Source organism: Gracilinanus agilis, chromosome 2 (assembly GCF_016433145.1).
Source record: "Gracilinanus agilis isolate LMUSP501 chromosome 2, AgileGrace, whole genome shotgun sequence".
In the NCBI taxonomy this organism is placed as follows: domain Eukaryota; kingdom Metazoa; phylum Chordata; class Mammalia; order Didelphimorphia; family Didelphidae; genus Gracilinanus; species Gracilinanus agilis.
Window position 1 is genome coordinate 266577012 of NC_058131.1, and position 25370 is coordinate 266602381.

Below are 25370 nucleotides of genomic sequence, written 5' to 3' on the forward strand. Positions count from 1 at the left end.
AGACGAAAGAAAAGACGGAGAACTAAACGGATGCCGGTTCGGGAAAGACTTACAGATGACGCTCAGAAACGCGCCCCGCCTTCTTTCCCACGCCCAACCAAGCTTCTAGAGGCGTGCACGCGCCCGCTCCCAGCCGAGTTTCTCAGGCTCTTCCCCCTCCTCCTTGCCTCCCAATGCGCGCTCTCGACGATGAAAGCTCTTCGGGGATGCGCACGTAGGGCAGCGTGTTGCGTGAGCGCGCGCGACTCTTCCTCCGGCCCGTCACCCCGCCCCCTTCGCTCCTACCTCTATCGACGACGCCGCTCCCGCGCCCTCTGCCGCTGCCGTCGTCGCCGCCGCCCAGGGTCTCACGGAGGAGCGGTCACCGGCTGTGGAGCCAGCGCGGCCCAGGCCTAGCGCCGGGTGCGGAGCCGGAAGCACAAACGGAAGAGCCGAGCCGAGCCGGCCGGCCAGCTGTAGCCGGAGCAGGTAAGCGTCTAAGGAGAGGGGCCGGGCCGGGCCGGGCCGGGCCTCCAGTCTCAGGCGCTACTGCCCGCGTCCAGGCCCGGCTTCTCCCTCTTCTTCACACGTAGCCCGCCTGCCTTGGGGCGCGGAAGGCCAAGATGGAGCCACGGGCGGCGGGGGTGGGGAGAGGAGATGGTGCCGCAGCGTCGCCGCCGCCACGGGAAATATTGGGGGGGAAGGGCGGAGAGTCCGGGCAGTTGAAGCCGGGGAACCCTGGAGAGAAGAGACCCCTAAGGTGGGGGTTGGGGGCACTGGAGGAGCCAGAGTAGACGATTCCCGGAGAGACGCGGGTGGGCTCGGGAACCCCGGACGAGTAGGGGAGGACACCGGCGCAAGCACTGGGTGGAGCTCCCGGGCTCTAGGGTATGGGGACACCCACTTGGGGGGACGTGGAGATGAAGAACCTGAGCCGCGAGAAACTGGGGGAGGGGACGCGGGGCGGAAAAACCAGAAGAGAAGCTGGGAGGGAATGAGATACTTGAGCAAGAAGAGTGGAGGAGAGGGAATGGAGGGGGGTCCCGGGGGGAGCCGAAGAAAAAGAGTAGGGGCCTTGAGCCGGGAAGGTCCGCCAGGAGAGGCTGGGGGATGATGGGCGCCTTTGAGGAAAAGGGGTTAGAAGTAATGGAAGATGGTCCTAGAAATGGGGGCAGGAAGGGAACCTGTGGAACATTATGGAGAAAAGTGTCAACCTTCTGGATACATGTATCTGCTGTGGAATAGTGACAAGCCTGAGCAACAGAAGATTGAGATTTATAGGCCTTGGGAAGACTTAAGGATGGAGGGAGGTGATTGCTTGGCTTTGTCATTCGTTGGGCCTGTGTTGATAGTGCTTTAGTGAGAATTTTTTTTTAAAACCCTTACCGTCTGCCTTAGAACCAATATTGTGTATTGGTTCTAAGGCAGAAGTTTGGTAAGGGCTACGCAATGGGGGTTAAGTGACTTGCCCAGGGTCACACAGCTAGGAAGTGTCTGAGGTCAGATTTGAACCTAGGACCTCTTCCCATCTCTAGGTCTGGCTCTCAATCCATTGAGCCACCCAGCTGCCCCCTTTAGTGAAGTATCTTGACAGATAGTTTTGGGGATTGGGGAAGTATTTTCTCTAGGGAAGTTGGATGGTAAAGCTTTTTAACCCAAAGGAACATATATTCTAGTATTTTGTTTAATACTAGACCTCTAAAACCTGGAAATGCATGCATTTTTCCCCCCCAAATAGGAGAAAAACCTCAAAGCCATCTTAGTTTAGTCTATAAAGTGCACTTCTTGATGGAAAATGGCAAGTTGCAAGGATTCTAGATGCTTTTACTAACCTAATTATATATATTTTTAAGACTTTGGATAGGTGGAGAGAGAATACATATATTAATAAATATTTTTTCCAGTTTTCAGATGGTGGGTTCATTTTTCATTCCAACAGTATGCCTCAAAACAAAATAGCAACTGAAAGAATTGGTGAATTGCAACTGAGAATTTTTGTTGCTTTTCTATTTTGTCCAAAATTTGCTGGCAAAATGAAAAGGTATTTGAACATGTTGTCCAGAAAAAGTAAACATAATTAATGCTCTAATCAGATCTAACAAGCAAAAAAGAATATTCCTCCTGTTTTAGCAGTTTGGGGTTTGGTAAAGTGCCATTTTAGGCATATCATATAGATTGTGATTTAAGTGAACTTTGTGGTAGGCACCTGGCTTTGTGAATTATAGCTGACCTGGGAGACTTGGATTAACCTTAAGCTTTTGAGACATCCTAATTTTGTCAGTTCACTTAACTTTTCAATGCCCAGGCAACTCAGAGACTATAATTGCCTATGCCAATCAAATTACATGTCTGTTCCTTCCCTGTCCCTGTTCTTAAGTGGTAGCATTATTTCTAAAAAATGTAATGTTAGAAATTTATTCTCTCAAATTTAACATGTATTGGGGCAGCTAAGTAGCACAGTGAATACAATTCTGGAGGTGGGAGGACCTGGGTTCCCATCTGGATTCAGATGTTTCCTACCTGTATGGCTCTGAGCAAGTCAGTTAATTCTAATTGCCTAGCCCTTGCCACTCTTCTGTCCTAGAATTCATACTAAGAAAGTAAGGATTTTAAAAATATTAAACATATATAAACTTTTAAAGTAAATTTTAAAATGTAAAGATTTTTTAATGATTCAAAATACTCCCAAACTTGTGAAGGATCTGTAGTTTTAACAGTATGGGGTGTGATCCTTTAACCAATCCATCTATGACTACATCTTCTATGCTGTATTTTCTCTAAAAATGTCTTGAAAGCATCATATAGCCACAGCAGGGCCTATATTAGAACCATATTATTTTCAGCAGGCTTACTTGTTTTTTTTTGTTTTGTTTTGTTTTGTTTATTTGTTTTTTGAGAAATACTAGGTATTCACCCATTGATGGAGCCAAAAAATTGGATTGGAGCCAAAATTGGATGAAATAAGTGGAGGGAGGCAATCTTTGTTAAGATATACCCCAGGGTGACATTTCTTCAGCCACAGACTTATAAACTACTGATTAGATATTTTGACCAGAAGGGCATAGTAGTCACAAAATTTGTCTGTTTAAAAATATTTTAACAGCAAAATTTTGCTTGGCTCTGTCCATTATCATGTTCTATTTATATTTCTCTTGGAGGTGGAGAAATTTTACCCCATATAGAAGGCTAATTGAAATTAGGTTAGTTTGTGTTAATTACTTTGCAACTTTTTTTTAATAAGTTGAATTTCAGGCACATGTAATCTTTCACTTGAAAGATAAAATAAGAAACTTTAAAATTTATGGAACTATTTAAATTCGTATACATAGAAGACTGGGTCGCTCATTAATGGATTCACTATCGTTTTTCACCTGTCAGTACTCTGAGAGATTGGGAAGAATGGCGTAGCAGTGTGGGATTAGGTTCCAAACTAATCTGAAAGTCTGTAGGAGAGCCGATTATGTCTGACCTTCTATATAGCTATGAGTCTTCAAGTTGACAGAAAGGACATGTCTGTTTACTTGAAGTTTCATTGTCTTGTAACCAACAATGAATGATGGGGCAGGACTATCAACTAAAGCACATCAGCCTAATAAAGATGCTAATTACAGTCTAGTTTTATTAGACTTGGTGACAGGAGAGCTTTCAGATAGCTCCTCTATAGTAAATTTAAAGTGGGGTAATTACAGATGGAGTGTGTGAAAAAGAGCATTATTAAGTTAAGACTTGATGAATTCAGACACTTCCTAGCTGTATGACCCTGGGCTAGTCACTTAGCCTCAGTTGCCTAGCCCCTACCACTCTTCTGCTTTAGAACTGATAGCATTCTAAGACAGAAGGTAAAGATTGGGGGGCAGGGGGAAGAGGGGTGATGATTAAAAAAGACTTGTTGAAGGGGCAGTTAGGTAGCCCAGTATATAGAGTACCAGGTGTGGAGTCAGGAGAACCTGGGGTCAAATGTGGCCTCAGATATTTGCTAGCTGTGTGTTCCTGGGCAAGTTACTTAATCCCTATTGCCTAGCTCTTATCCATCTTCTGCCTCAGTGGATTGAGAGTCAGGCCTAGAGACGGGAGGTCCTAGGTTCAAATCTGACCTCAGACACTTCCCAGCTGTGTGACCCTGGGCAAGTCACTTGACCCCCATTGCCCACCCTTACCACTCTTCCACCAAAGGAGCCAATACACAGAAGTTAAGGGTTTAAAAAATATATATATTGATTCTAAGACTTGATGAAATAGTGATTCTAAGAGAAAGTGGAAAGTTGTTTTTTTTTTAAGAATTTAAAAAAAAAAAAGATTAAAAACTTTAAGCCATACACCATAGATATTAACCTATGGGAAACAATAACTACAAAATAATCATCAACAGTAGAGTAACCTCTGTTCATTGGAAAAACAGCCAAAAATATCGACTAATTCCTTATTTGTACAGAGTTCCATGCTAAATACTGTGCAAAGTGAACTAATTCTTTTCTTGCTTTCAAAAGCCTTATGTAACCTATGTGATGAGAAGAGAACCACTCATAAATGACAGATTCTTCTGTTGGTGTCTGGTGTTGAAAGGGATAGCAGATCCAGAATCACATTTTTATTGTGTCATACTTTTGTCTTCGAATACAAACATGGCAGAATCATCAACAGCAATGTAGTAATATCTTGATGTTTCAGTGGAATATGTTTGAAATGTATCTGGTTCCTTATTAGTACTTATTTTAAAATGTGTTCTGGAAAGAATTCCTAAATATTCTAGATAACCATAAGAAAGACTTAACTTCTTTAACATAGATCTCTTCAGAGTAGGTTTGAAGCACATTAATATTTGTAGGACCACCTTAAAGAATGGCCATGGGAAGATACTCTTGTTTAAGTTTAATCTTAAGGATTTTCTGTTGATAGTTTCTCTAAAAGCTTATTAGTTGACATTTTGAACCTCCAAATATTACAATGCAAAACTACTTGGACTAACCATCCACACTGGAAAGAACAAAGTGGATGAAAAATGCATAGTGTCCAAATTGTAACATGCAGCATTCCATTCAGTTAGTTCCAGTGTACAAACTAAAATATTTGTCTCTTAGAGAAATGTTTTAGCTGGATTATGAGCTGAGCTTAGAATTGAGCAGGAGGAAGAGGAAACTGGGTCGGGTTTGGGAAATTGTGTAGTGCTTTTAGTAATCCGACTGCTTCCTCCTGACCCATCTGTTTAACAGTCTTCTCATGATGATATGTAGTTATAAACACTGGGAAATAGTGATCTCAGAAGAATAAAAACTAATGGGAAAATGCATTATAAGCTTAAGCAGGTTGCAGAACATTACCAATGATGGTTTTAGACTAAGGTGTAGTATTAAAAGATATTTAGGATTTTCATGCTTGGGGAAAAAGGTGTGCCAGGCATGTATTGAGAATAAAACAGTGATTGAACAGTTCGAATGATACATTGATACCCCTGATAACTTAATAGAGAAAATCTGGAACATGTTGAGTATTCTCCATGGAGGATTTAGACAAAATAGTAAGAGTCCATACTTACACCAATAAAAATTATGGTTTTTTCTTAAGTGAATGAAAAGTATATACATGCTTAAGTTGTAACGGTCTTTTTTTTTTAAACCCTTACCTTCTGTGTGAGAATCAATACTGTATATTAGTTCTAAGGCAGAAGAGTGGTAAGGGCTAAGCAATGTGGGTTAAGTGACTTGCCCAGGGTCACACAGCTAGGAAGTGTCTGAGGTCAAATTTGAACCTAGGACCTCCTCCCATCTCTATGCCTGGCTCTCAATCTACTGAACCACCCAGCTGCTCCTCCAGCTGTAATGGTCTTCTGAATGAATCTGAACTTTATGGTGGTTAGCAAAATTTATTTTGAAGAAGTAAATTAGAATTAGGACTTCCTCATTAATAGCAATTCTGATGAGGATATATTATATAATGTTTTTTCTTAGAAGAAATGGGCAATTTCTATCAACCTAAAAAGTTGGTTCCAGCAGGTAATTCTAAAGCAGTGTAGTCCATGTATCTTAAAACATTACATTACATTATTTTGTATATTTCAAAATATAGTCCAGGAATGTCCTTAAAACCCTTTCAGGAGTTTGCAAGGTAAAAACTATTTTCATAATAACACTAAAACAATTTACTTTCTAATAAGGCAAATATTGATAGACATAACCCTCATAAACAAAAACTGGCAAATCCTTAGTAATTCTTAAAAGAGTTTAAAGGGATCCTGATACTACAAAGTTTGAGAACTCTAGGGAATTCTTAGTCATTTTTGTTCTTGAGCATTATTTTTTTCTGAAGCTGTTGATACCCCTGGGTTTTGTTATAAAACTTTATGCCCTACTATCCATTTTTTTTTTCTGAGGAAACATTTTATAATGTTTAAGTTGTGTTGAATTGTACTAGAACAATTTTTCCTTTTATACTTATTTGGCTTTATCCTCATTAGGGTTATATTTACTTGTAATATTTGATAGTAAGCACTGAAAATGCCATCAGTTTAGGTATGAGAGATGAGATTAGACTAAATAATAATTCTCTTCTGCCTACAGTAACATTTTGAAATAGATAATACTGTTAATAGTATCACCATTTTACATTTGGGGAAAACAGGTTCAAAGAGTAACTTGACCAGCTAATAATTAATACCTCAGTTGGGTTTTAACCAATCTACTGTCTCCATTTTCATTACTTTTAATAATCTACTGAACCTCTTGTGAGGGAAAAATGTTAGTGGAACTATGAAATGATCCAACCATTTTGGAGAGCAATCCAGAATTATGTCCAAAGAGTTAGAAAACTATGCCTTTTGACCCAGGGATACCACTATTGGTTTTATTTCTTAAGGTGATTAGGGAAAAACGGAAAAGAACCTATATATTCTAAAATATTTATAGCTACTCTCTTTGTAGTGCAAAAAGCTGGAAATTGAGGAGAGTAGGGGTTAAACAAGTTGTGGCATATGATTGTGATGGGATACAAAATAAAAATTTTTTTTCACCTTGTATGATAATTTATTTTGCATTTCATATGTTATCCAGTTTCACATTCTCATAGGATTAGCAAAAATAGCAACCTATTCTCCCAAGTCTGAATACAAGTTAGATAGTTGTAGGTAAAGCACTCCAGGGATAGCAGATTACATGTTTTTTAAACCCTTACCTTCTGTCTTAGAATTGCTACTTCATCAAGTCTTGCAATCAATACTTAGTATCAATTGATACCAAGGCAGAAGAGCAGTAAGGGCTAGGCAGTTGACTTAAATGACTTTCCCAGGGTCACAAAAAGGTCACACACCTAGGAAGTGACTGAGATCAAATTTGAGCCTAGGGCCTCCTGCCTCCAGGCCTGCACCTCTATCTATCATACTATTTAACTGCCTCAAGTCTCAAGTAGTTTAAGGGGAGCAACTGGGTAGCTCAGTGGATTGAGAGCCAGGACCCTAGGTTCAAATGTAACTCCAGATGCTTCCTAGATGTGTGACCCTGAACAAGTCACTTAATCCCCATTGCCTAGCCCTTATACCACTCTTCTGCCTTGGCACCAATATACAGTATTGATTCTAAGGCATAAGGTAAGAATTAAAAAAAAAAAAAAGGAAATACATGAAATTCTGAAGAATTAAATTAGCAGAACCAAGAGAATATTATGAAGAACAACAAATATTGCTTGAAGAATGATTTCTGGGTGACTACCTCCAAAGGAAGAACTGATAAAAATGAAACAAGATATAATTTTGGAAATACATGTACCTTTTTGCAAAATGATGCCTTCTCTAGTGTGTGGAGGGAGGGAGATAACCTGGAAATTTTATTGTAACAAACTAATTTTTAAAAAGAAAAACAAACTTAATACACATGATGTCTATCCCCCCTATTTTTCATTATAGTAACATTTTGACAGCAATTATGATCACATTTCAGTAATTGATATTGCCTCATTCGTGTTGTGACTTGACACTTTCTCTGCATATTTAAGAAAAATATGATCCTTACTGTAATGAAATCACTCATCCTCTGAAGTATTTAATATTTGAAAAAACTTTGGAGGTACAGTAGTATAATGGAAAGGACATAGGATTTGGAGTCTGAGGATCATTCAGATACCTACTTTGCTACTTTGTAATAATAACTTCATGCCCTTGGGCAGATAAATCTCTTAACTTCTTTGAGCTGTAGTTTCCTTTTTGCAAAATGAAGGTGTACTAAGTGATCTCTAAAGGGAATTCTAGCTAAAATAGCATTAAATTAATTCAATATTTTATCTAATGATATTAGTTAAGGACATCATTAATGTATTCATTGCAGTTGTGTAACTACAGTGTACTGTTGTTAATGATACCATTATATAGTGTTGTTCAGATGGCTTAATTTTTTTAAGTTTGGATGATTTCATTAGTGTAATGTTAGGTGGTGGTTGGTATGTATAAGTAGACAATTCCTGAAAAGTTTAAGCAGATGAGTCAACTGGTAGAACAAATGGCAATTAACCTCTCCTTTGAAAATATCATGCCTGAGGTGGGCTTAGGATGCTACATATTCCATACTTGATCTTAGGATTTAGAGATGTAATGGATGCTAGAGGTCAGGGTCATTTTAAAGATAAGGAACACAAAGTCCAGAATAATTAAGTGACTTGGTCAGGATCAGTGATTTCAACCCTGGGACTCTGACTTGAGAAACAGTTCTCCTACTGTATCCCACACTGTCTCCATGATTAGGATCTTATTGCTCTCCTAAAATCCTGGTTGTTATATTTGCATTGGACTTTCAGAATTGTAGGCCTTTGAAATGAAGCTCAGGGTCCACCTGTGAAAGGGACAGAGCCCTTTTCTAAGGGCTTTTCTGTAGAAAAAAATCTTTCTTCTTGTTCATTTTCCCTTTTTAATCCTATAAAATTGGAACTAAAATATAATTTTTCCAAAAAAACCACTGTTATGAGGAGCTTTAGTGTATGAATGATAAAGCTATATCAAGTGTATTGATTTGCTTTCTAAAGATTACTGTCAACTTGTTTACTAGCTTTACAATTGAATGAAGCCTTGATTTAAAGATTAATAATACTGCTAACCACATCTTTTTGTAGTGGCAAAGAATTTGGAAACTGAGGTGGTCTCCATCAATTGGGGAAGGGCTAAACAAGTTGTGATATAGTTGTAATGGAATACTGTTTTGCCATGAGAAATGACAAACAGGATCAGTTCAGAAAAACCTGGAAAGACTTACATGAACTGATGGAAAGTGAAGTGAGCAGAACCAAAACAGTGTATATACCATGATAGAAATATTATATGATGATCAGCTGTGAACAACTAAACTGCTAGCAAAAACAATTCCAAGATAAACCAAGGCATACTCATGATAAAATCTACTATCCACAGCCAAAGAAGGAACTATTGATTGCAGATCAAAGCACACCTTTCACTTTATTTCCTTTATGAATTTTTGTTTTATGTGTGTCTTCTGTCATGGAATGAGGAATATGGAAATATGTGTTGCATGAAAGCACTAGTACTCCTTTGTCAAGAATGACAAAAAAGAACTAATGAAAAAATGTAAAGGAAGATCAGTCTATCAGTACTAGATTTTAAACTGTTATCAAGCAGTGATTATCAAAATTATTTGGTATTGGCTGAGAAGTGGATCAATGGAACAGAACATACAACAAACAGTAGTGAAGGTTATAGTAACCTTGTGTTTGACAAAAGTATAGATCCACACTATTGGGATAAGAAATCACTATTTGGTAATAATTTACAGCTGGAAAGTAGTTTGGCAGAAACTAGGTATAGACTGATATCTTACACCATTCACTAAGATAAAATCAAAATGGATACATGATCTAGACATAAAGGGAGATATCAAGCAAGTTAGAGGTACAGGAAACATATTACCTATCAGATTTATGGATAGGAGAGGAATTTATGAATAAACAGATGGGGAGAGCATTGTGAGATGTAAGATGGATAATTTTGAGTACATTCAGTTGAAAATATTTTTGTATAAATAAAACAGCTAATGCCAAGATTAGGAAAAAAAGCAGAAAATTCGAGGGGGGAAGAGTTTTCATAGAAAGTCTTAGAGTCTCATATCTAAAATATATAGAGAACTTTGCCATGTTTGTGGGAATAAGAGCCATCCCCCAATTGAGAAATGGTCAAAAAATATGAACAAATAGTGTTCAGATGATGAAATCAAAGTCACATGTAGTTATGTGAAAAAATGCTATAAGTCACTTCTGATTAGAATAATGCAAACTGTAACAATTCTGAGGCATCTCACACCCATCAGATTAGCTAAAATGACAAAAGAACAAAATGATAGTGTTGGAAGGGATGTAGAAAAGTGGGGACACTGATACACTATTGGTGGAACTCTGAACTGATCCATTGATTTTGAAGAGCAATTTGGAATTATGCCCAGAGAACTATCAAAGTGTGTATATCTTAGGCTTAGACTCATCAATACAATTGCTGTCCTGTTTCCCAAGGAGATCAAGGAAAAAAGGAAAAGAACCTATATGTTTATATATATGTGTATGCATATATATGATTTATATGTATATCAGCTCTCTTTATGATGGCAAAGAACTGGAAATTGAGGGAATACCCATTAATTGGGGAATGGCTAAACAAATTGTGGTATATGATAGTGATGGAATACTGCTGCATTGTAAGAAACAATGAGCAGATTAATTCTTTAAAATCTTGGAAAGAATTACATGAGATAATGAAGAGTGAAATGATTAGAATCAAGAGTATATTACATACAGCTACAGATTTAATATTTGAAGGATAACTTGTGAATGTTCACCTTCAGTGAACTGAAAAGTGGAAACACAAAAGGCATAACCTTTATGTATCTGCTGGATGAAAGAAACCTCTGATATAGGGAGGGGGCAGAGGGCTGAGATAACTGGAAATAAATTCTTTTTATTAAAAAAAATTAAATAGAGAATTCTGATATGGTTACATTAATTTGCCTTTAAAGGATTTTTCCTAACTCAGCTGCATTCATAAGATAAGAATATGGCAATAAGTTGTTCAGTTATGTTTTTTATGCTGGGAGCTGTCCAGCATGAAATGAAGACTACATTCTTGTAATAGTCTTTTGTGTCTACTATTCTGTTTTAACTGAGAGTCTTGTTTTTATTAATACTGAGAACTTAGCAGAAAAAGAATACTCCTTTTTATGTGTTATGGATTACATTTTTATAATATTTCAGACTTTCTGAATTTCCATAAATTCCAAAAAATTACAGAAGTTCCCATGGAAGAGTTGTTACAATATTGGTGTGAAATCAATTGCAAATGTTAATATCTGGTCTTGACAAGGCATTCCCATTGAATTTTGCTTGACTGGATTAGCTGCTTAGGCACACTGTTCAGAGACTGGGGAAGAGTTTGTTATTGAGATATGTTCTTGAGATTTAAAATGTACCTTGGAACTTTAGTGTTTGGACATTTAAACTTAAGTTCGTTTTTTAACCCATTTCATTTAGGTTTATCTTATGTACTATTGAAAAATAAGCTATAAATAGTAGATACCTTACATTTCATGACAATCCTTTTTTCTGTTGTGTATATTCAAGTGATCATTGTAATTTGTGGTTATTATTTCCAGAATAAAAATTAATTTTAAATCTGTTTCATAAGATAAAGGATTTATTGGCTGGAACTTTGCAGTTGTGCTATAGAAAAAAATTATGCAACAAGATTTGGAGGACCTCTGGAGTAAAAGAAATCTACATTTATTTGAATAAATGGCTGTTTAAATGTACTTAATAGTCTAATGCTGTTTCTATTTTGATACTGTTAAGGTGCTTCTCTTTGGATTTGATTACTAATATTTGAAGTCTTTTTTTTGCATTTGTAGTCAGCCTTTCCATCTCCCTCTTGACGTGTCTTTTAAGAGAGTGTTCTCCTATGATAAACAGACTTTATCTTGATGAATGAAAGATGGGTTGGCATCTTAGTTTAAAACATTTTATAGTTGAGAAAAAGAAATGATAGGTCCCATGATTTTTAACAACTTGTGGATTTCACATCTTTTATTCACTTTGAATGCAGTATTTTTTTTTTTCCTGAAATGAAGCTGACAAGTTTATTTTCCTTGTTTCTGGTTCTAGACAGACTGCTACTATGTGATCTATCTGTCCTAATTTACTTGTACTATGTCAGAACTACTATCACAAAAATATGAAATAACATGGTTATATATGCATTGCAGTGTTTAGACAGCTAACTTTACTTTTATTAAAGAAATATTTAACTATCATAATACTAAATGTTAACATTTCCCATTTAAACTTGTTTATGACATAGCAATAGCAGCTTGTGATTATCTTTCTGCTCTTCTCATAGGTGATATGACCAACTTTTACTGTTAAATTTATCAATATAAGTAAGGGTTGCTGGATTAAAAAAAATTTTTTTAAATGGTTATACCTCACTTTTTACATAAATAAGTCAGATCATCAAGCATTTAAGTGTAAGCCAAGTTCCTTGCTAAGTGCTAAGAATACAAAGACAGGCCAAAAAAAGAGTTTCTGTTTTCAAGAAGTTTACAATCTCCTACTTAGATGACTACAAACAAGATATTGACAGGATCAGTTGGAGATTATCTCAGAGCAGTATCATAAGAAAAAACTTCTTGCAGAAAGTGAGACTTTAGCAGAGACTTAAGGAAGCCAGGAGACAGAGATGAAGAGAGAATCCCAGGAATGGGGAAAAGCCGGTGAAAAAATGCCAAGTCCAAAGTTGGAGTGTCAGGAACATCAAGAATGTCATTTGATCACAAAGTATGTGGAGGAGAGAAAGGCATAAGAAAGGGTCAGGTTATGAAGCACTTTAAAAGTTGAGCAGAGGAGTCTATATTTAGTCCTGGAGGTAGTAAGGAACCACTGGAGTTGACTGAATAGGGTTTGGCATACTCAAACCAGTCCTTTAGGAAGATCAATTTGATAGGTTAATGAAGGATAGATTGGAGTGAAGAGAAACTTAAAGCAGGGAGATTAATTAGTGGGCTATTGCAATAGCCCAAGTGGGAGGTGATAAGTTTTGTACCAAGGTGTTATCAGTGTAAAATCCATGTTCCTAGAAATCTTTTAAATTTTTATAAATTGAATTATATTTTAATGGACTCCAAGGACTTGGTATACTTGTGGTAAGTTTTTCTGTAAAACAAAGAACAACTTAATTTAACAGTTTTAAGGCTTCAATTTTCTTTCTATAGTTTTCACTGACTTAGACTCACAGAATGTCATGGCTAGAAATGGCTTAGAGACCATCTAGATCCTCCAAGATCCTAAGAGTTTAAGTGACTTCACATGGCTAGAAAAGTGGTAGGCTTGTTAATGATAACACTGGCAATAATATAGTGACTCCACAAAAGGATTTTTAAAATAAAATGTCAAATCAGTCATTATGTGTAGAAAATTTGTTATCTTTTTTTTAACAGTAGGCTAGAAATAGTGTTTGTAAATGCTTGAAAAGAGCATTTCAAGTATTTTAGAAACTTTCATAATCTTGTTTAACTCTAATCTTTCACTGTATTTGAGAAGTTGTTAAATCAATGTTAAACATAAGCCCAGCTATAAAAGTTGAGTTAATGAAATCCAAACAAGCATTTACTAAGCACCTTACAATGTGCCAAGCACTATGCCAAGTGCTTTACAAACATTACCTTATTTGATTTTTTTAATTATATTTTTTGAATCATTAAAAATCTGGCTCATCATCTTCCTCCTATACTTCGCCCTCCTCTAACTGAGAATGAAAGAAAAACAAAACCCTTGTTACAAAAATGTATAATCAAGCAAAACAAACATTTACATTGACTGTGATAAAAAAAAATTAAATGTCTCATTTTTCACAAAGTTTTTCACCACTTTGTTAGGAAGAGGGTAGCCTATTACATCATTAGTCAACTCTGGAATTGAGATTGATCTCCTTATTCTTTCAAAATTGTCTTTATCCTGTTGTTTTCATTGTATAAGTTGTTTTGATTCCGTTTGCTTTCATTCCACATCAGTTCATACAAATTTTCCAAAGTTTCTCTAAAAACACCTCTTTCGTAATTTCTTGCAACAGTAGTATTCCATCATATTTGTATGCCACAACTTGTTCAGCCATTCTCCAGTTTATGAGCACTCTCTCAAATCTCTAATCTTTACCACATCAGAAAAAAATCTATATATGCTTTTGCATATCCCTAGTGTTTGTTTTGCTTACTGATCCTTTGTTGTTTAAGTCATTTCAGTTTGTGTCTGACTCTTTTGTGACCTTGTTTGGATTTTTTTGTTTGTTTTTTGCAAAGATACACTGGAATGGTTTATTTCCCTCTGCAGTTCATTTTATAGATGAGGAACTGAGGCAAACAGGATTATTAGTTGACTCTAAGTGACTTGCCCAGGGTCACCCAGCTGGAAAGTATCTGAGGTCAGATTCGAATCTAGGTCTTCCTGACACTATTCACTGTGCCACCTAGCTGCCCTTGTCCCCTGGTTCTAAGCAATCCTGGTAGTTTTCTTTCAAGGTACCTTGCAGTATATCTAAGCTCTTTTTTTGAACATGGTATTCAGATAGTCCAGTGATTCTTAAATTTTTTCTATCCAATCTGTTTTCTAAATCAATTGTTTTTTATATACACCTTACATTTTCTTTTATTGTTTTAGCCTTTTGGTTTTATTTTGACATTTCTTGATTGGCTTCTATTTGGTCCATTTTGATTTTTAAGGAGTTAGTTGGCTGGACAAGGTTTTATACACATTTGTGCCAAGCAGTTAATTCCCTTACAAACTCTCATTTCTTTTCTGTTTTTTTCCTCTAATGTTCTCATTTCATTTATTTGTTTAATTATCTCTTAAAATACTTAATTTCTTTCAGGAATTCTAGTTGAATTTGTGTCCACGCTGTATTTTTATTTGAGGCTTTGCTTATAGATTTTTGGAGTCAATTTCTTTTTCTAGGTTTGTGCTTTGAGAATCCCTGTCACCATAATAGCATTTTGTGGTGGAATTCTATTTTTGTTTGCCCATTCTTCCAGCTTCCTTTCTGATTTTGGACTTGAATTTTGGGACCAGGTTCTGTATTTCTGGAGGGAAGATCTGGGCTGGTCCTGTTGATGCTTTCTTGAGATATTGAATATTGTATTATTCCAGGTTCTCAGGGACAGTTCAGGCTGGGTACCTGCATACTTTCAGAGATGCCTTTTTTTCTTTTGTCCAGGACAAAAAGTCTGATCACTGCCTACTCTCTCTCTCCATCCCTGGTCTGAGCTCTTCAAATTTCTGATCTGAGTTTGGGCCTGAGCAGTTGACTGCTAATAGATTCAACCACTATCTTTTTTTTTTTTTTCTCCCAAAGCAAAGGTGTTTATTGAGATGACAGAGTAAAAAAAGCTGAACCCTGCCTCCCAAAACCTCAGTGTAATCTTCCACAAATACACATAGTATTTCTGGAAAGAGTAGGCACATGCATAAAGTACACTAAGAGATACACACATAGCCAAGATTTCTCATACTTCCAGTACTATAGATGCTATTTTCTTTTTCTTCCTGGGGCATCCTCATGCTGCTTCCCTGTAGACTGTAGACATAGTATCTCTGTTAGCCAGGTTGCTCAGTTAGACTGAAAGAAAAAAAAGAAAAGAAAATATGCTTCAGTCTACACTCAAGTAAATCACCTTTATCTGGATTTGAATTGTGGTTCATCATTTTTATGATCAAAGATCTTTAGTCTTTTAAAGTTGTCTTTCTTTATGATATTGTCATTATAGCATAAATTGTTCCCCTGGTTCTGCCCACCTCACTTTGCATCACAGTTTGTAGAAGTCTTGCCAAGTTTTTCTGAAACTCTATAATTTCTTTCTTTCTTTTTTTCTCTTATATTTAGTACTGTACAATTGCTGTAAGGGCTAGGCAGTAGGGGTTAAGTGACTTGTCCAGGGTCACATGCCAGGAAATGTTTGAGATCAGATTTGAACCCAGGACCACCATCTCTTTAGGCCTAACTCTGAATCCCCTCAGCTACCTAGCTGCAACCCCTCCCCCATCACTTCTTACAGTATAACACTATTCTAATATCTTATATTATAACTTGTTCAGTCATTCCCCAATTGATACGCATCCTCTCAGTTTCTAATTTTTTGTTTTTGTGAGAGAGCTACATAATTGAAAACTCAAAGAAAACCAAGTTTCTCTGAGAAAGTGATTTAAAAAATTAATCCTGGATAACTTCTTACCTTAATACAAAGAGCTTGTTGAAGAGCACCATTTTGCTTTTAGTAAGCCTCCTTCCTCTGCCCACAGTAGGTGAAGAAAAGAGGATCCCAACAGGAAGATAAAGTGGAAAAGAAAGGATGGAATTAGAAAACATAGAGAGCTGGCACCTTATGGAAGATCCAAGTGGCTTGTTGGAATGTCTAGGGCAGCACATGGAGGACTTTTGTATAGAAAAGTTATCAATGCTAGGCTGTAAGTGACTTTAGTGACCTTTGAACTTGTAGGACACTGAAAGTAATTCAAGGGTTGTATTTCCTGTAATCATGCCTAATAAAATCTTTGTATGTTGGCCCACATATTTACAAATAAGGGAGTTAAGTTTCCCCTGGTTTCTGGGAAGGTACTTGAGCCACATTAAGCAAAAAGGAACCCAGGAAATAATCTGGCTCTACTTGTCACTGGTGCTTTGGTACAAGGGCTCTTTCATGTAAAGTATTATTTTTTAAGCCCTTTTGCTGTTCTAAATTTATTTCTAATCTCAGGAATATAATAGTATATATATGCATACATATCTATATGTGTATTTTCCTTATTAAAAAATATCCTATTTGATAGTGTGTTATCGTAAAAAGAGTCCATGGTTTGGAGTCAGAGGATGACGAGTTTGAATCCCTGATCAATGAGTATTAGCCTCAATGCCTTGGGCAAATCACTTATCCTTTCTGGATCTCACTTTTATAAAATTAATGGGTTAATTAAGCTAATCTCAAATCTATCTACCACTTCTAAATCTATGGTTACATGACCTAAACTTAATCTATACTCAATATTTTGAAGTTGTAATATTTATAATACATTTTCAGTATGAAAACAAGGTTTGGGAGAAGATACTTTTAACCAAAAAAGTCTTTAGAAAATAATCTTTAATGAATAATTTCCATTTTATTTGAGCTTCCATATTAAGATGTATACACTTCTGCTATTTCTTTTTTCTCATTTGTACAAAACTAGAGTAAAAGCCTGATGAACCATAATTTTTTTTTATAATGTTCTGGTTTATTGAATTTCTCTTGCTGTGACAGTCTGCCAGTTACCTGAGGGGAACACACTTTATATTCCCCATATCAACTTGCACACAATAGATGGTCATGCTTTTTTTTTTATCATAAATTGTTGGAACTGGATTGATTCCAACCCCTCTGGGTTTTGTTGTTGTTGTTGTTGTTGTTTTTAATATAATCTCTCCCACTGTCTCCCCCCTCCCAACAAATAAAATCTATGTGTGTGTGTGCGCGCGCGCATACACACATATAATTAAACCATCAAAAATATGCGTAATCCAGCAAAACAAATTCCTACATTGGCCATATCCCTGATTAGTTGATATAAGTATAAAGATCCAGGTTTCTTTTGATTTAATTGTTTATATTCTTTTGACTGTGCCACCTTTTCAAGAAATTGGACTTGAGCCTATTTTGATTCTTTGATATACCTTAGAGGTTAGTCTTAAAGGAAAAATCCTTTATCAGTATGTCTTCTTGACCTTTGCCTTTCTTTACAAGAAACTTAAGAAATACAGTAGTTAATTGAGATGTCTGCTTGGTTTTGTTAATGAAGGTTCTATTTCCATATTGCTCCATGATATTATAAACACTTAATCGAGAAACTGACATTCACATTTCTCAAATATGTACAATATTGCTGTAAAAAGATGATTTTTTTCTTTAGTTCTTTAGTCATGACAAGCTTTTTGATCCTGTGGACCTTATTATCTATGGGTTGTTTTTGTTTTTTCCCCAAAGATACTGGAATGGTTTACCATTTCCTTCTCCATTGCTGTAAGACAAAGTTTGTGACTTGCCCAGGGTCACACAGCTAGTAAGTGTCTGAGGATGGATTTGAACTCAGGTTTTCCTGACCCCAGACCCAGCACTGGATCCACTGAGCCCTCTACCTGCCTCCAGAAAGATAAATACATTTTCCTAGGCCAGTGGTGGCAAACCTTTTAGAGGAGTGCCAGGTCCTGCCTCTACCCCAAAACCCCAGACTGAGTGTCATGCTGCATCCCTCCATCCTTACCCCAGACATGGGAGGGAGGAAGCACTCCCATTTGGTTGCTGGACAGAGGGGTGATATGAAAAAATGCCATCAAGCGTGGTCAAGAGGTGGAGGGGAGCAGCTCCATCCGAGTCTCTCTGCCTTTCTAGTAACAAGGGGAGGTATTAGGGGAGAGGGTGGCCTGCATGCCATCTTAGGCACCCATGCCATAGGTTTTCCATCACTGTCCTAGACTCTTGTTTTGCCTGACATGGATGGCTGACTAAAAAATGTGACAGAACCTGTGGTAACAGACTCTCAGCATCCCTTTCCTTTTGTAAACTGAAATCATTCTTGCCTAACTTATAAATAAACTGTGTGTGTGTGTGTGTGTGTGTTTGTGTTTTCACACTTAGATCCCTATACTTAGGTCATATCTTGCTCATTTTCCTTAGTCATTCTCATTTTATGTTCTTAGGTAGCCAAGGGGAATGTTATAGTAATTATCGTTCCTGTGTCCATTTAGATTTCAGTTGTAACAGATAATTCTGCTTCTTTGTTTGTATTGTGCTTATACTTTGATACTGTTGTAACCTCTGTTCTCTTTTGTCTTCAGAAATAGGATAGTACTGTATTTTAACTGCTCTTGACTTACATGTGGTTCTGTCTTCCTAGGACACTTTGCCCTCTTATTCCAGCCTATATACAAGAGCTATCACCTTTTTTAAAATTTGGTCGAGGTCAATACAGGTCATTGACAACTAGAAGTTTTCTCTCTGGGCTATAAAGATGATTCTCTATTCTAAGGCTACCTCTAGCTTTTTCTTCAGACTTGACTGCTTCCATCCATAGTAATCTCTTAAATCCATTATTCACATGAACCACAAAGTCAGTAGCTCTTCTTGTTATCTTTACACAGAACAGAGAATTGGTCACACACTCCCGCACCCACACAGTTAATGTCACTAATGAACATCTAGCAAAGGACACCAAAGAAGAAGAGAACCAGAAGAGAGCAGTGGCTTGAAAACTTAGATAATAGTATCAAAAAAAGGGTGATGAACAGTGTCAACGGCTACCAAAAGGTCAAGAAGGATGAGAATTAAGAATAGGTTATTAGATTATTTAAAAGCACATTAGCATTATAGTTGCTCTCTATGGTAGCTTTTGAACATTAAGTAGGTCTAAGAAATCTATCAAGGAAAATCTCATTTGTTCCAGTGATATTAAGAATAATATGCCCTTTGGGCTAGAATATACATGTTATTAATATGTGAGTCAGGCAGTTCTTTGATAGCAGTGCCTAAGATGGATACTAGAGCTATGATCTCACTTAGCCCTTCCTTTTAAATATTTTTGAAACATTTAAAAAAAAAACCACTATCTGTTTTTGATAGTTTCATATGTATATATGCTTTCCCTTCATATTGTTAACTAGCCATTTTGTGCTTTCTTTGTTTAGTTCAGCTTTTTCCCAAACCTTATGAGTATAGTCAAATTTAGAATTTATATAGTTAGGCCATTTGCTTCTAAAAAGTAAGGTCTTCAGTACTTTTCAGATAAAGTACTAGTGCTCTTTACACTTTGATCTATAAGGGTACATTTCCTTCCAATTAGAAAAATATTAGTATTCTCTATATAGTCAGTGCTGGACCTAAGTCAAAGGAGTGAAAATTCCAGAAAAAACAAGATTAAAATGTAATTGGGGGGGGGGGGGGCAGCTGGGTAGCTGAGTGGATTGAGAGCCAGGCCTAGAGACAGGAGGTCCTAGGTTCAAATATGGCCTCAGCCACTTCCCAGCTGTGTGACCCTGGGCAAGTCACTTGACCCCCATTGCCTACCCTTACCACTGTTCTGCCTTGGAGCCAATACATAGTATTGGCTCCAAGACAGAAGGTAAGGGTTTAAAAAAAATAGCAAAAAAATGTAATTGGGGCATGTTTAATAAAATAAATATTTTTAAACAGTCTAATATAAATAATGTTAGTTGGGATTTTCTGTCAATATACAGCAAAAAGGGGTGTTTCTGTTTGAGTTTGACACCACTTACCTAAGAAAAAAAGGATTGATTTATTTATATGGCACAATTGCTTTATCCTAAATTTCAAAGCATGTGACAAGAGGAGCACCATTTACTATATGCATCACTTTTAAAAGTTATCAATTATCAATTGGCTGAAGGGGCCACTAAGAATACTTCTTACCCAATTTGGTTTGAGAGGGTGCTTTATTGAAATCCTCAGTTGTCATCTTTTCAAATGAGTATTATGCTATGGATCTTCTCCAGCTGTTTTTCAAGCTCTACAGTCATAGCTCTTGAAGCACCCTCACCCCACCCCCCTGAAAACAGAACTGCTTTTTGCATCTTCCTATTCTTGAACATCTCTTTGGGCAGTGACTTGATCTTCTGAAACAATAACATATGTCTGGTTATGCCTTGCACATAATGTTCAAGACCCAGAACTTTTCTAAAGTTATTCATAAGGCCAAACTTTGCCACATTATTTTTGTCAAAGTACCAGTTGGTGAGGAAAGACAACCTGGTGATGTAAGATATTTGCTATGGGATTTTAGAGGACTAACAATGACTTCTTGGTTTTTTAGATATAACCTATGGAAATACTGTCCAGTCAATAACTTTCTTTTCTTTCTTTTTTTTTTTTTTTTAACCCTTGTACTTCGGTGTATTGTCTCATAGGTGGAAGATTGGTAAGGGTGGGCAATGGGGGTCAAGTGACTTGCCCAGGGTCACACAGCTGGGAAGTGGCTGAGGCCGGGTTTGAACCTAGGACCTTCTGTCTCTAGGCCTGACTCTCACTCCACTGAGCTACCCAGCTGCCCCCAAGTCAATAACTTTCAAATAAGCTTTCATCTAGCCATCTTGGAACTCTTCACCAATGCCAGTAGCACAGTTTTTGACTAGAAACAGCCATAAGAATGTACAGAAGCTTTATGTTCTAATGAAGGAAGTCAGAAAAGAGATCTAAAACCAAGTAGGAAGGATAAAGGTATTGAGCACAGGAACATGGTTTTGAAGTCCAAAAGTCAATAGATCCCAGAGAGGAATTTTAAAACTAACTGGCGCACCAGGCATATCACATTGCTCTCACTGACCGAAGAGTTTATGGTCTGTCTTGCTTTCGTTTCAGTAGGGTATGTATACAGAAATAGGAGTCATTTGAGTTGTCTGCCAGTGAGACTGGTCTTGCATATAGGACTGTAGTATAAAGAAAAAACTGAAGGTAAAATTTTACTTATTGGATTATCTTAATTATGGATTATTTTAAACTTTAATCTGGAGAGATAGTTGATAAATATTTCATTCTGCAACATTTTACGTAAACTGATATAGATTTATTCTTTTGTCCAATATAATAAATGAGTTAGCTTACTTCCTGCCTTTTAAATAGGTAATCACTAAAATTTTATTTTGAAGTGAATAAATTAATTCCTTAAATAGAGTCTGGGTAGTGCTAAGCCATTAATTCTGGGGGGGAAGGGGGAACCAGCAGCTGATATCATGAGCACAAGGTATGCTATGTATGCTACCTTTGTAAATATGATATTAATGTACTTTTACATGTGCTGAATAGATTTTATATAAGCAAATTTTCTGCTTAATAATGTTTGGGTCAATATGAAATTGTTATAGAGAACTTTCACAACTGTTTTGCCGTTATGTTTCCTCACAAATTCAATGTAATAACTGCTTGAATAATAATACTTGAATAGTTTTCTGGCCTGTTTTTTAAGGCCTAAAAACAGTGTTATAACATTACCTAATTTATTGTTAGCTTTATGGCAGCTCTCATAAATTTGGATCTTGTTTTCATAGTATAAATCCAAGGAATGAATATTTTGACATGCTATATTTCAAATGCTAGGAAATACTTTTCATGAAACACTTTTGTGATAGCAAAAAAATGGAAACAGTGTTGTTGCCCATTTAATGGAGAATGCTATACAAATTGTAGTATAAAAACTTTTAATGTTCAGTAAGAAATGATATAGAGAAACTTGGAAAGATTTATCTGATTTGATGTAGCAAGAAAAGTAAGCAGAGTCTATAAAACAATATACATGGTGACTATAACATTGTAAATCAAAAGAGCAACACAAAACAAAAATGAATATTGCCAAATTACAAAGAACAGAAATGGCTTCAAAGAAGAAATGAGAAAGATCTACATCACACTCTTTTGCAGTGTTGAGAGGTTCAAGATTGTGGTGCATGGCAAATATTTTCAAACTTTTTCAGTGTATTAATTACTTGATTTTTTTCTTTGAAGATATATGGAATTGCTTTCTAGGGAGAGATGCTGGGGAAATTTTGGTGATGTGAAAAGATATCAACAAAAATGTATTTTAAAATAAAATTATACTTTTTGTTTTTTTTATATCACCTACATTTCCTATCTCCAAGCCCTGTTCCCAGAAATCCATTCCTTATATAACAGGGCCATCCAGTTTTCATATATTGTTCTGTTACCAAACATTTTAATTGTATGATATGTTTATTAGGATTACTTTTGAAAAAAACTCAGAAGAGGATAGTGACAACTAGATCAAGCCTACTCTTGTTTTCCAATGTTATTGTTCTGATGAGCTGCTATTAGGATAGAACCTAAGTTATCATAGAATTAAGTTATTTAGAAATAGTCATTTCCTTAAATTTAAAAATGTATGTGTGTGTGTATATATGTATGTATATATATATATACATACATATATACACACACACACACACATATCATTGAGGTGAAATGTAGAATGTTTCTGAGGATCAACTGAATTTGTGTAACAAAACACCCCAAGTGTTTGTTTAAACATTTATGAAATTTATGAAAAAAAATACATTAATCTTATCTATCAAATCTATTTTTGTGATTCTGAAAATACTTGTTTTAACTGTTGCTTTGGAGTTATGAGGCTTCATTTATCCTTTCTTTTTTTTTTTTTTTTGTATTTTACCCTACAATCACTTTTGTTTAGGAAATATATATATAATCTAGCTTAATAATAATATAAAGGAAAACTAGTATCAGAGTACCATATTCTTTTTCTTTATGATTTATTTCCCCAAGAGACTTGTCAACTCCTGAAAGATACTACTGTTTATTGGTTTGTCTTTATGTCCTCGTGACCTAGCACAGTGTCCTGCAATGGTGTGTTTCACATAATAGACACTTAATAAATGTTTATTGGATTCGGTTGGATTCAATCTTGGTCTAGGTACCTAGGATTCCATTTCCTAAATACTAGACTGAATTTTTTTGTAGTAGTAATGCATTCAGAAAGCCATTATTTAAGTGATCTGTAGGAATATTGTAAGAAATTTTTTGTTCTCCAAACAAATTTCACTAATAATGAAATGGGATATTTGATTAGCTTTGGTTCTGTTGACTGTGAGAGTGGTTGCAGAGGTTTTATGTTTACCTGCTGCTGACTTTCTGCTTATCTCTCAGTGATAGTGTTAAAATAAGGGAAAATACAAAGTTACTAGGAAAGACTTTAGGAGTGAAAGGTTAAAGCAGTGGTATTGCAAAAATATCTAAATAAAGCCAGCTTTTTTCATTGCTTTGTGATTATTCTCAAATCCATTTTCCCCCATCTAGTTTTGAAATACTGGGAAGGCAAGAATGACATACTTGTTTTCCCTTTAAATCTCCACTACTATTATTAGTACAATGCTCAGCACACAAACTATTTTTATTCTTAAAAATAAAATAGTGGTAAAGGTGCTACTTTAAGTGAGATTTTTTTTCTTTTTCAAAATAAAAGAACATTTTTCTTAGAAAAAAATAATTGGAAGATGTTATATGATGAAATAGAGTACAGGATATATGCGTTAACTATCTTTTTTTCCCCTTCCCATATCTTCTACCACATTCTTGTCAGCTTGGTTACAGTTTAAACTAACACAGTTTTTGGTTAGTTTATAAGCCAACCACCCTTTCTTATTAGACCACATTTAATAATCTTTAAATGACTGAAGAGATAGGAACTGAACCTATGATTTCATTATTATAAAGAACTTCCAGATGAAGAAACTCCCTTTACCAATACAGGTCTGGATCTGCATGTTGTCTAACTTACAGTCTTAGAAACAGTTTCCTAAAGCTCTGAGAGTTTAAGTAACTTTCTCAGTGTCAGAAAGTCACTGGATGTCACTGGCTGAACTAATAAATTAGCACGTCTTCCTGGTTCTGAGTTCAGCTCTATTGCTATGCTATACCACTTAAATTAGAGAAAATTTCAATCATTCATCACTCATTCAGTAGATATTTATTAATTACCTATGATGTGCTATGCACTGTGCTAAGTGCTAGGAATATAAAATATGAAAAAAGCCCTTTTTCTTAAAGAGCTAATATTCTAATGGGGGAAGACTACAGAAAAAGGAAGCTGGGGGGTGGGGGAAGGGGCCTCAGTAGAAAGTAAGAAAAGTCCCAAAGAGTACAGCCAAGTGAGGAATTAAAAATCATATTCTTCCAAAATAAAAATTAAAAAATAGCATTTCTGATACATAGTCCTATTCAGACCTAATTTTTCTAAAAAACAATTTTAAAATGTTTAATATTTCAACCAATCTGTAGGCATTTATTTAGTGCTTATTGTGGGTACTGCTAAGCACTAGAGATATAGAGAGAAAAAATAAAAACAGTCCCTGCCTTCAAGGAGCTTACTTTTTTTTTTTTTTTTAAACCCTTACCTTCCATCTTGGAGTTAGTACTGTGTATTGGCTCCAAGATAGAAGAGTGGTAAGGGTAGGCAATGGGGGGGTCAAGTGACTTGCCCAGGGTCACACAGCTGGGAAGTGGCTGAGGCCAGATTTGAACCCAGGACCTCCCATCTCTAGACCTGGCTCTCAATCCACTGAGCTACCTGGCTGCCCCCAGGAGCTTACATTTTAATGGAGAAACAACACATGTAAATCAAAACAGGCAAGATAAAATACCCATTAGGTAAAAAGATAATCTTTGAAGTGGTGGTGCTAGCAGCAGTGGGAGCCAGATTAGGAAAGATATTCTGGGGAAGGTGTTTTAGCTTTCTTAAAAGGTAGCCAAAGATTCATTTGGAAGTTGGGAAGAAGAGCCTTCCAGGAATGGAGAAGAGCCAGTGGAAGGGTA

The 25370-nt window shown here is 36.3% G+C and overlaps 1 protein-coding gene across 2 annotated transcripts in view; it reads left to right on the forward strand.

Annotated features, from left to right (window-relative positions):
• The first annotated feature begins 338 nt into the window (after positions 1–338).
• DNAJC5 (DnaJ heat shock protein family (Hsp40) member C5) overlaps positions 339–25370 on the forward strand; it is a 42985-nt gene continuing 17953 nt past the window's right edge. For both annotated transcript variants that reach the window (XM_044661183.1, XR_006505367.1), the window contains exon 1: positions 339–468. The gene's annotated coding sequence lies outside the window, so the exon portion shown is untranslated. The remainder of the gene's footprint in view (positions 469–25370) is intronic.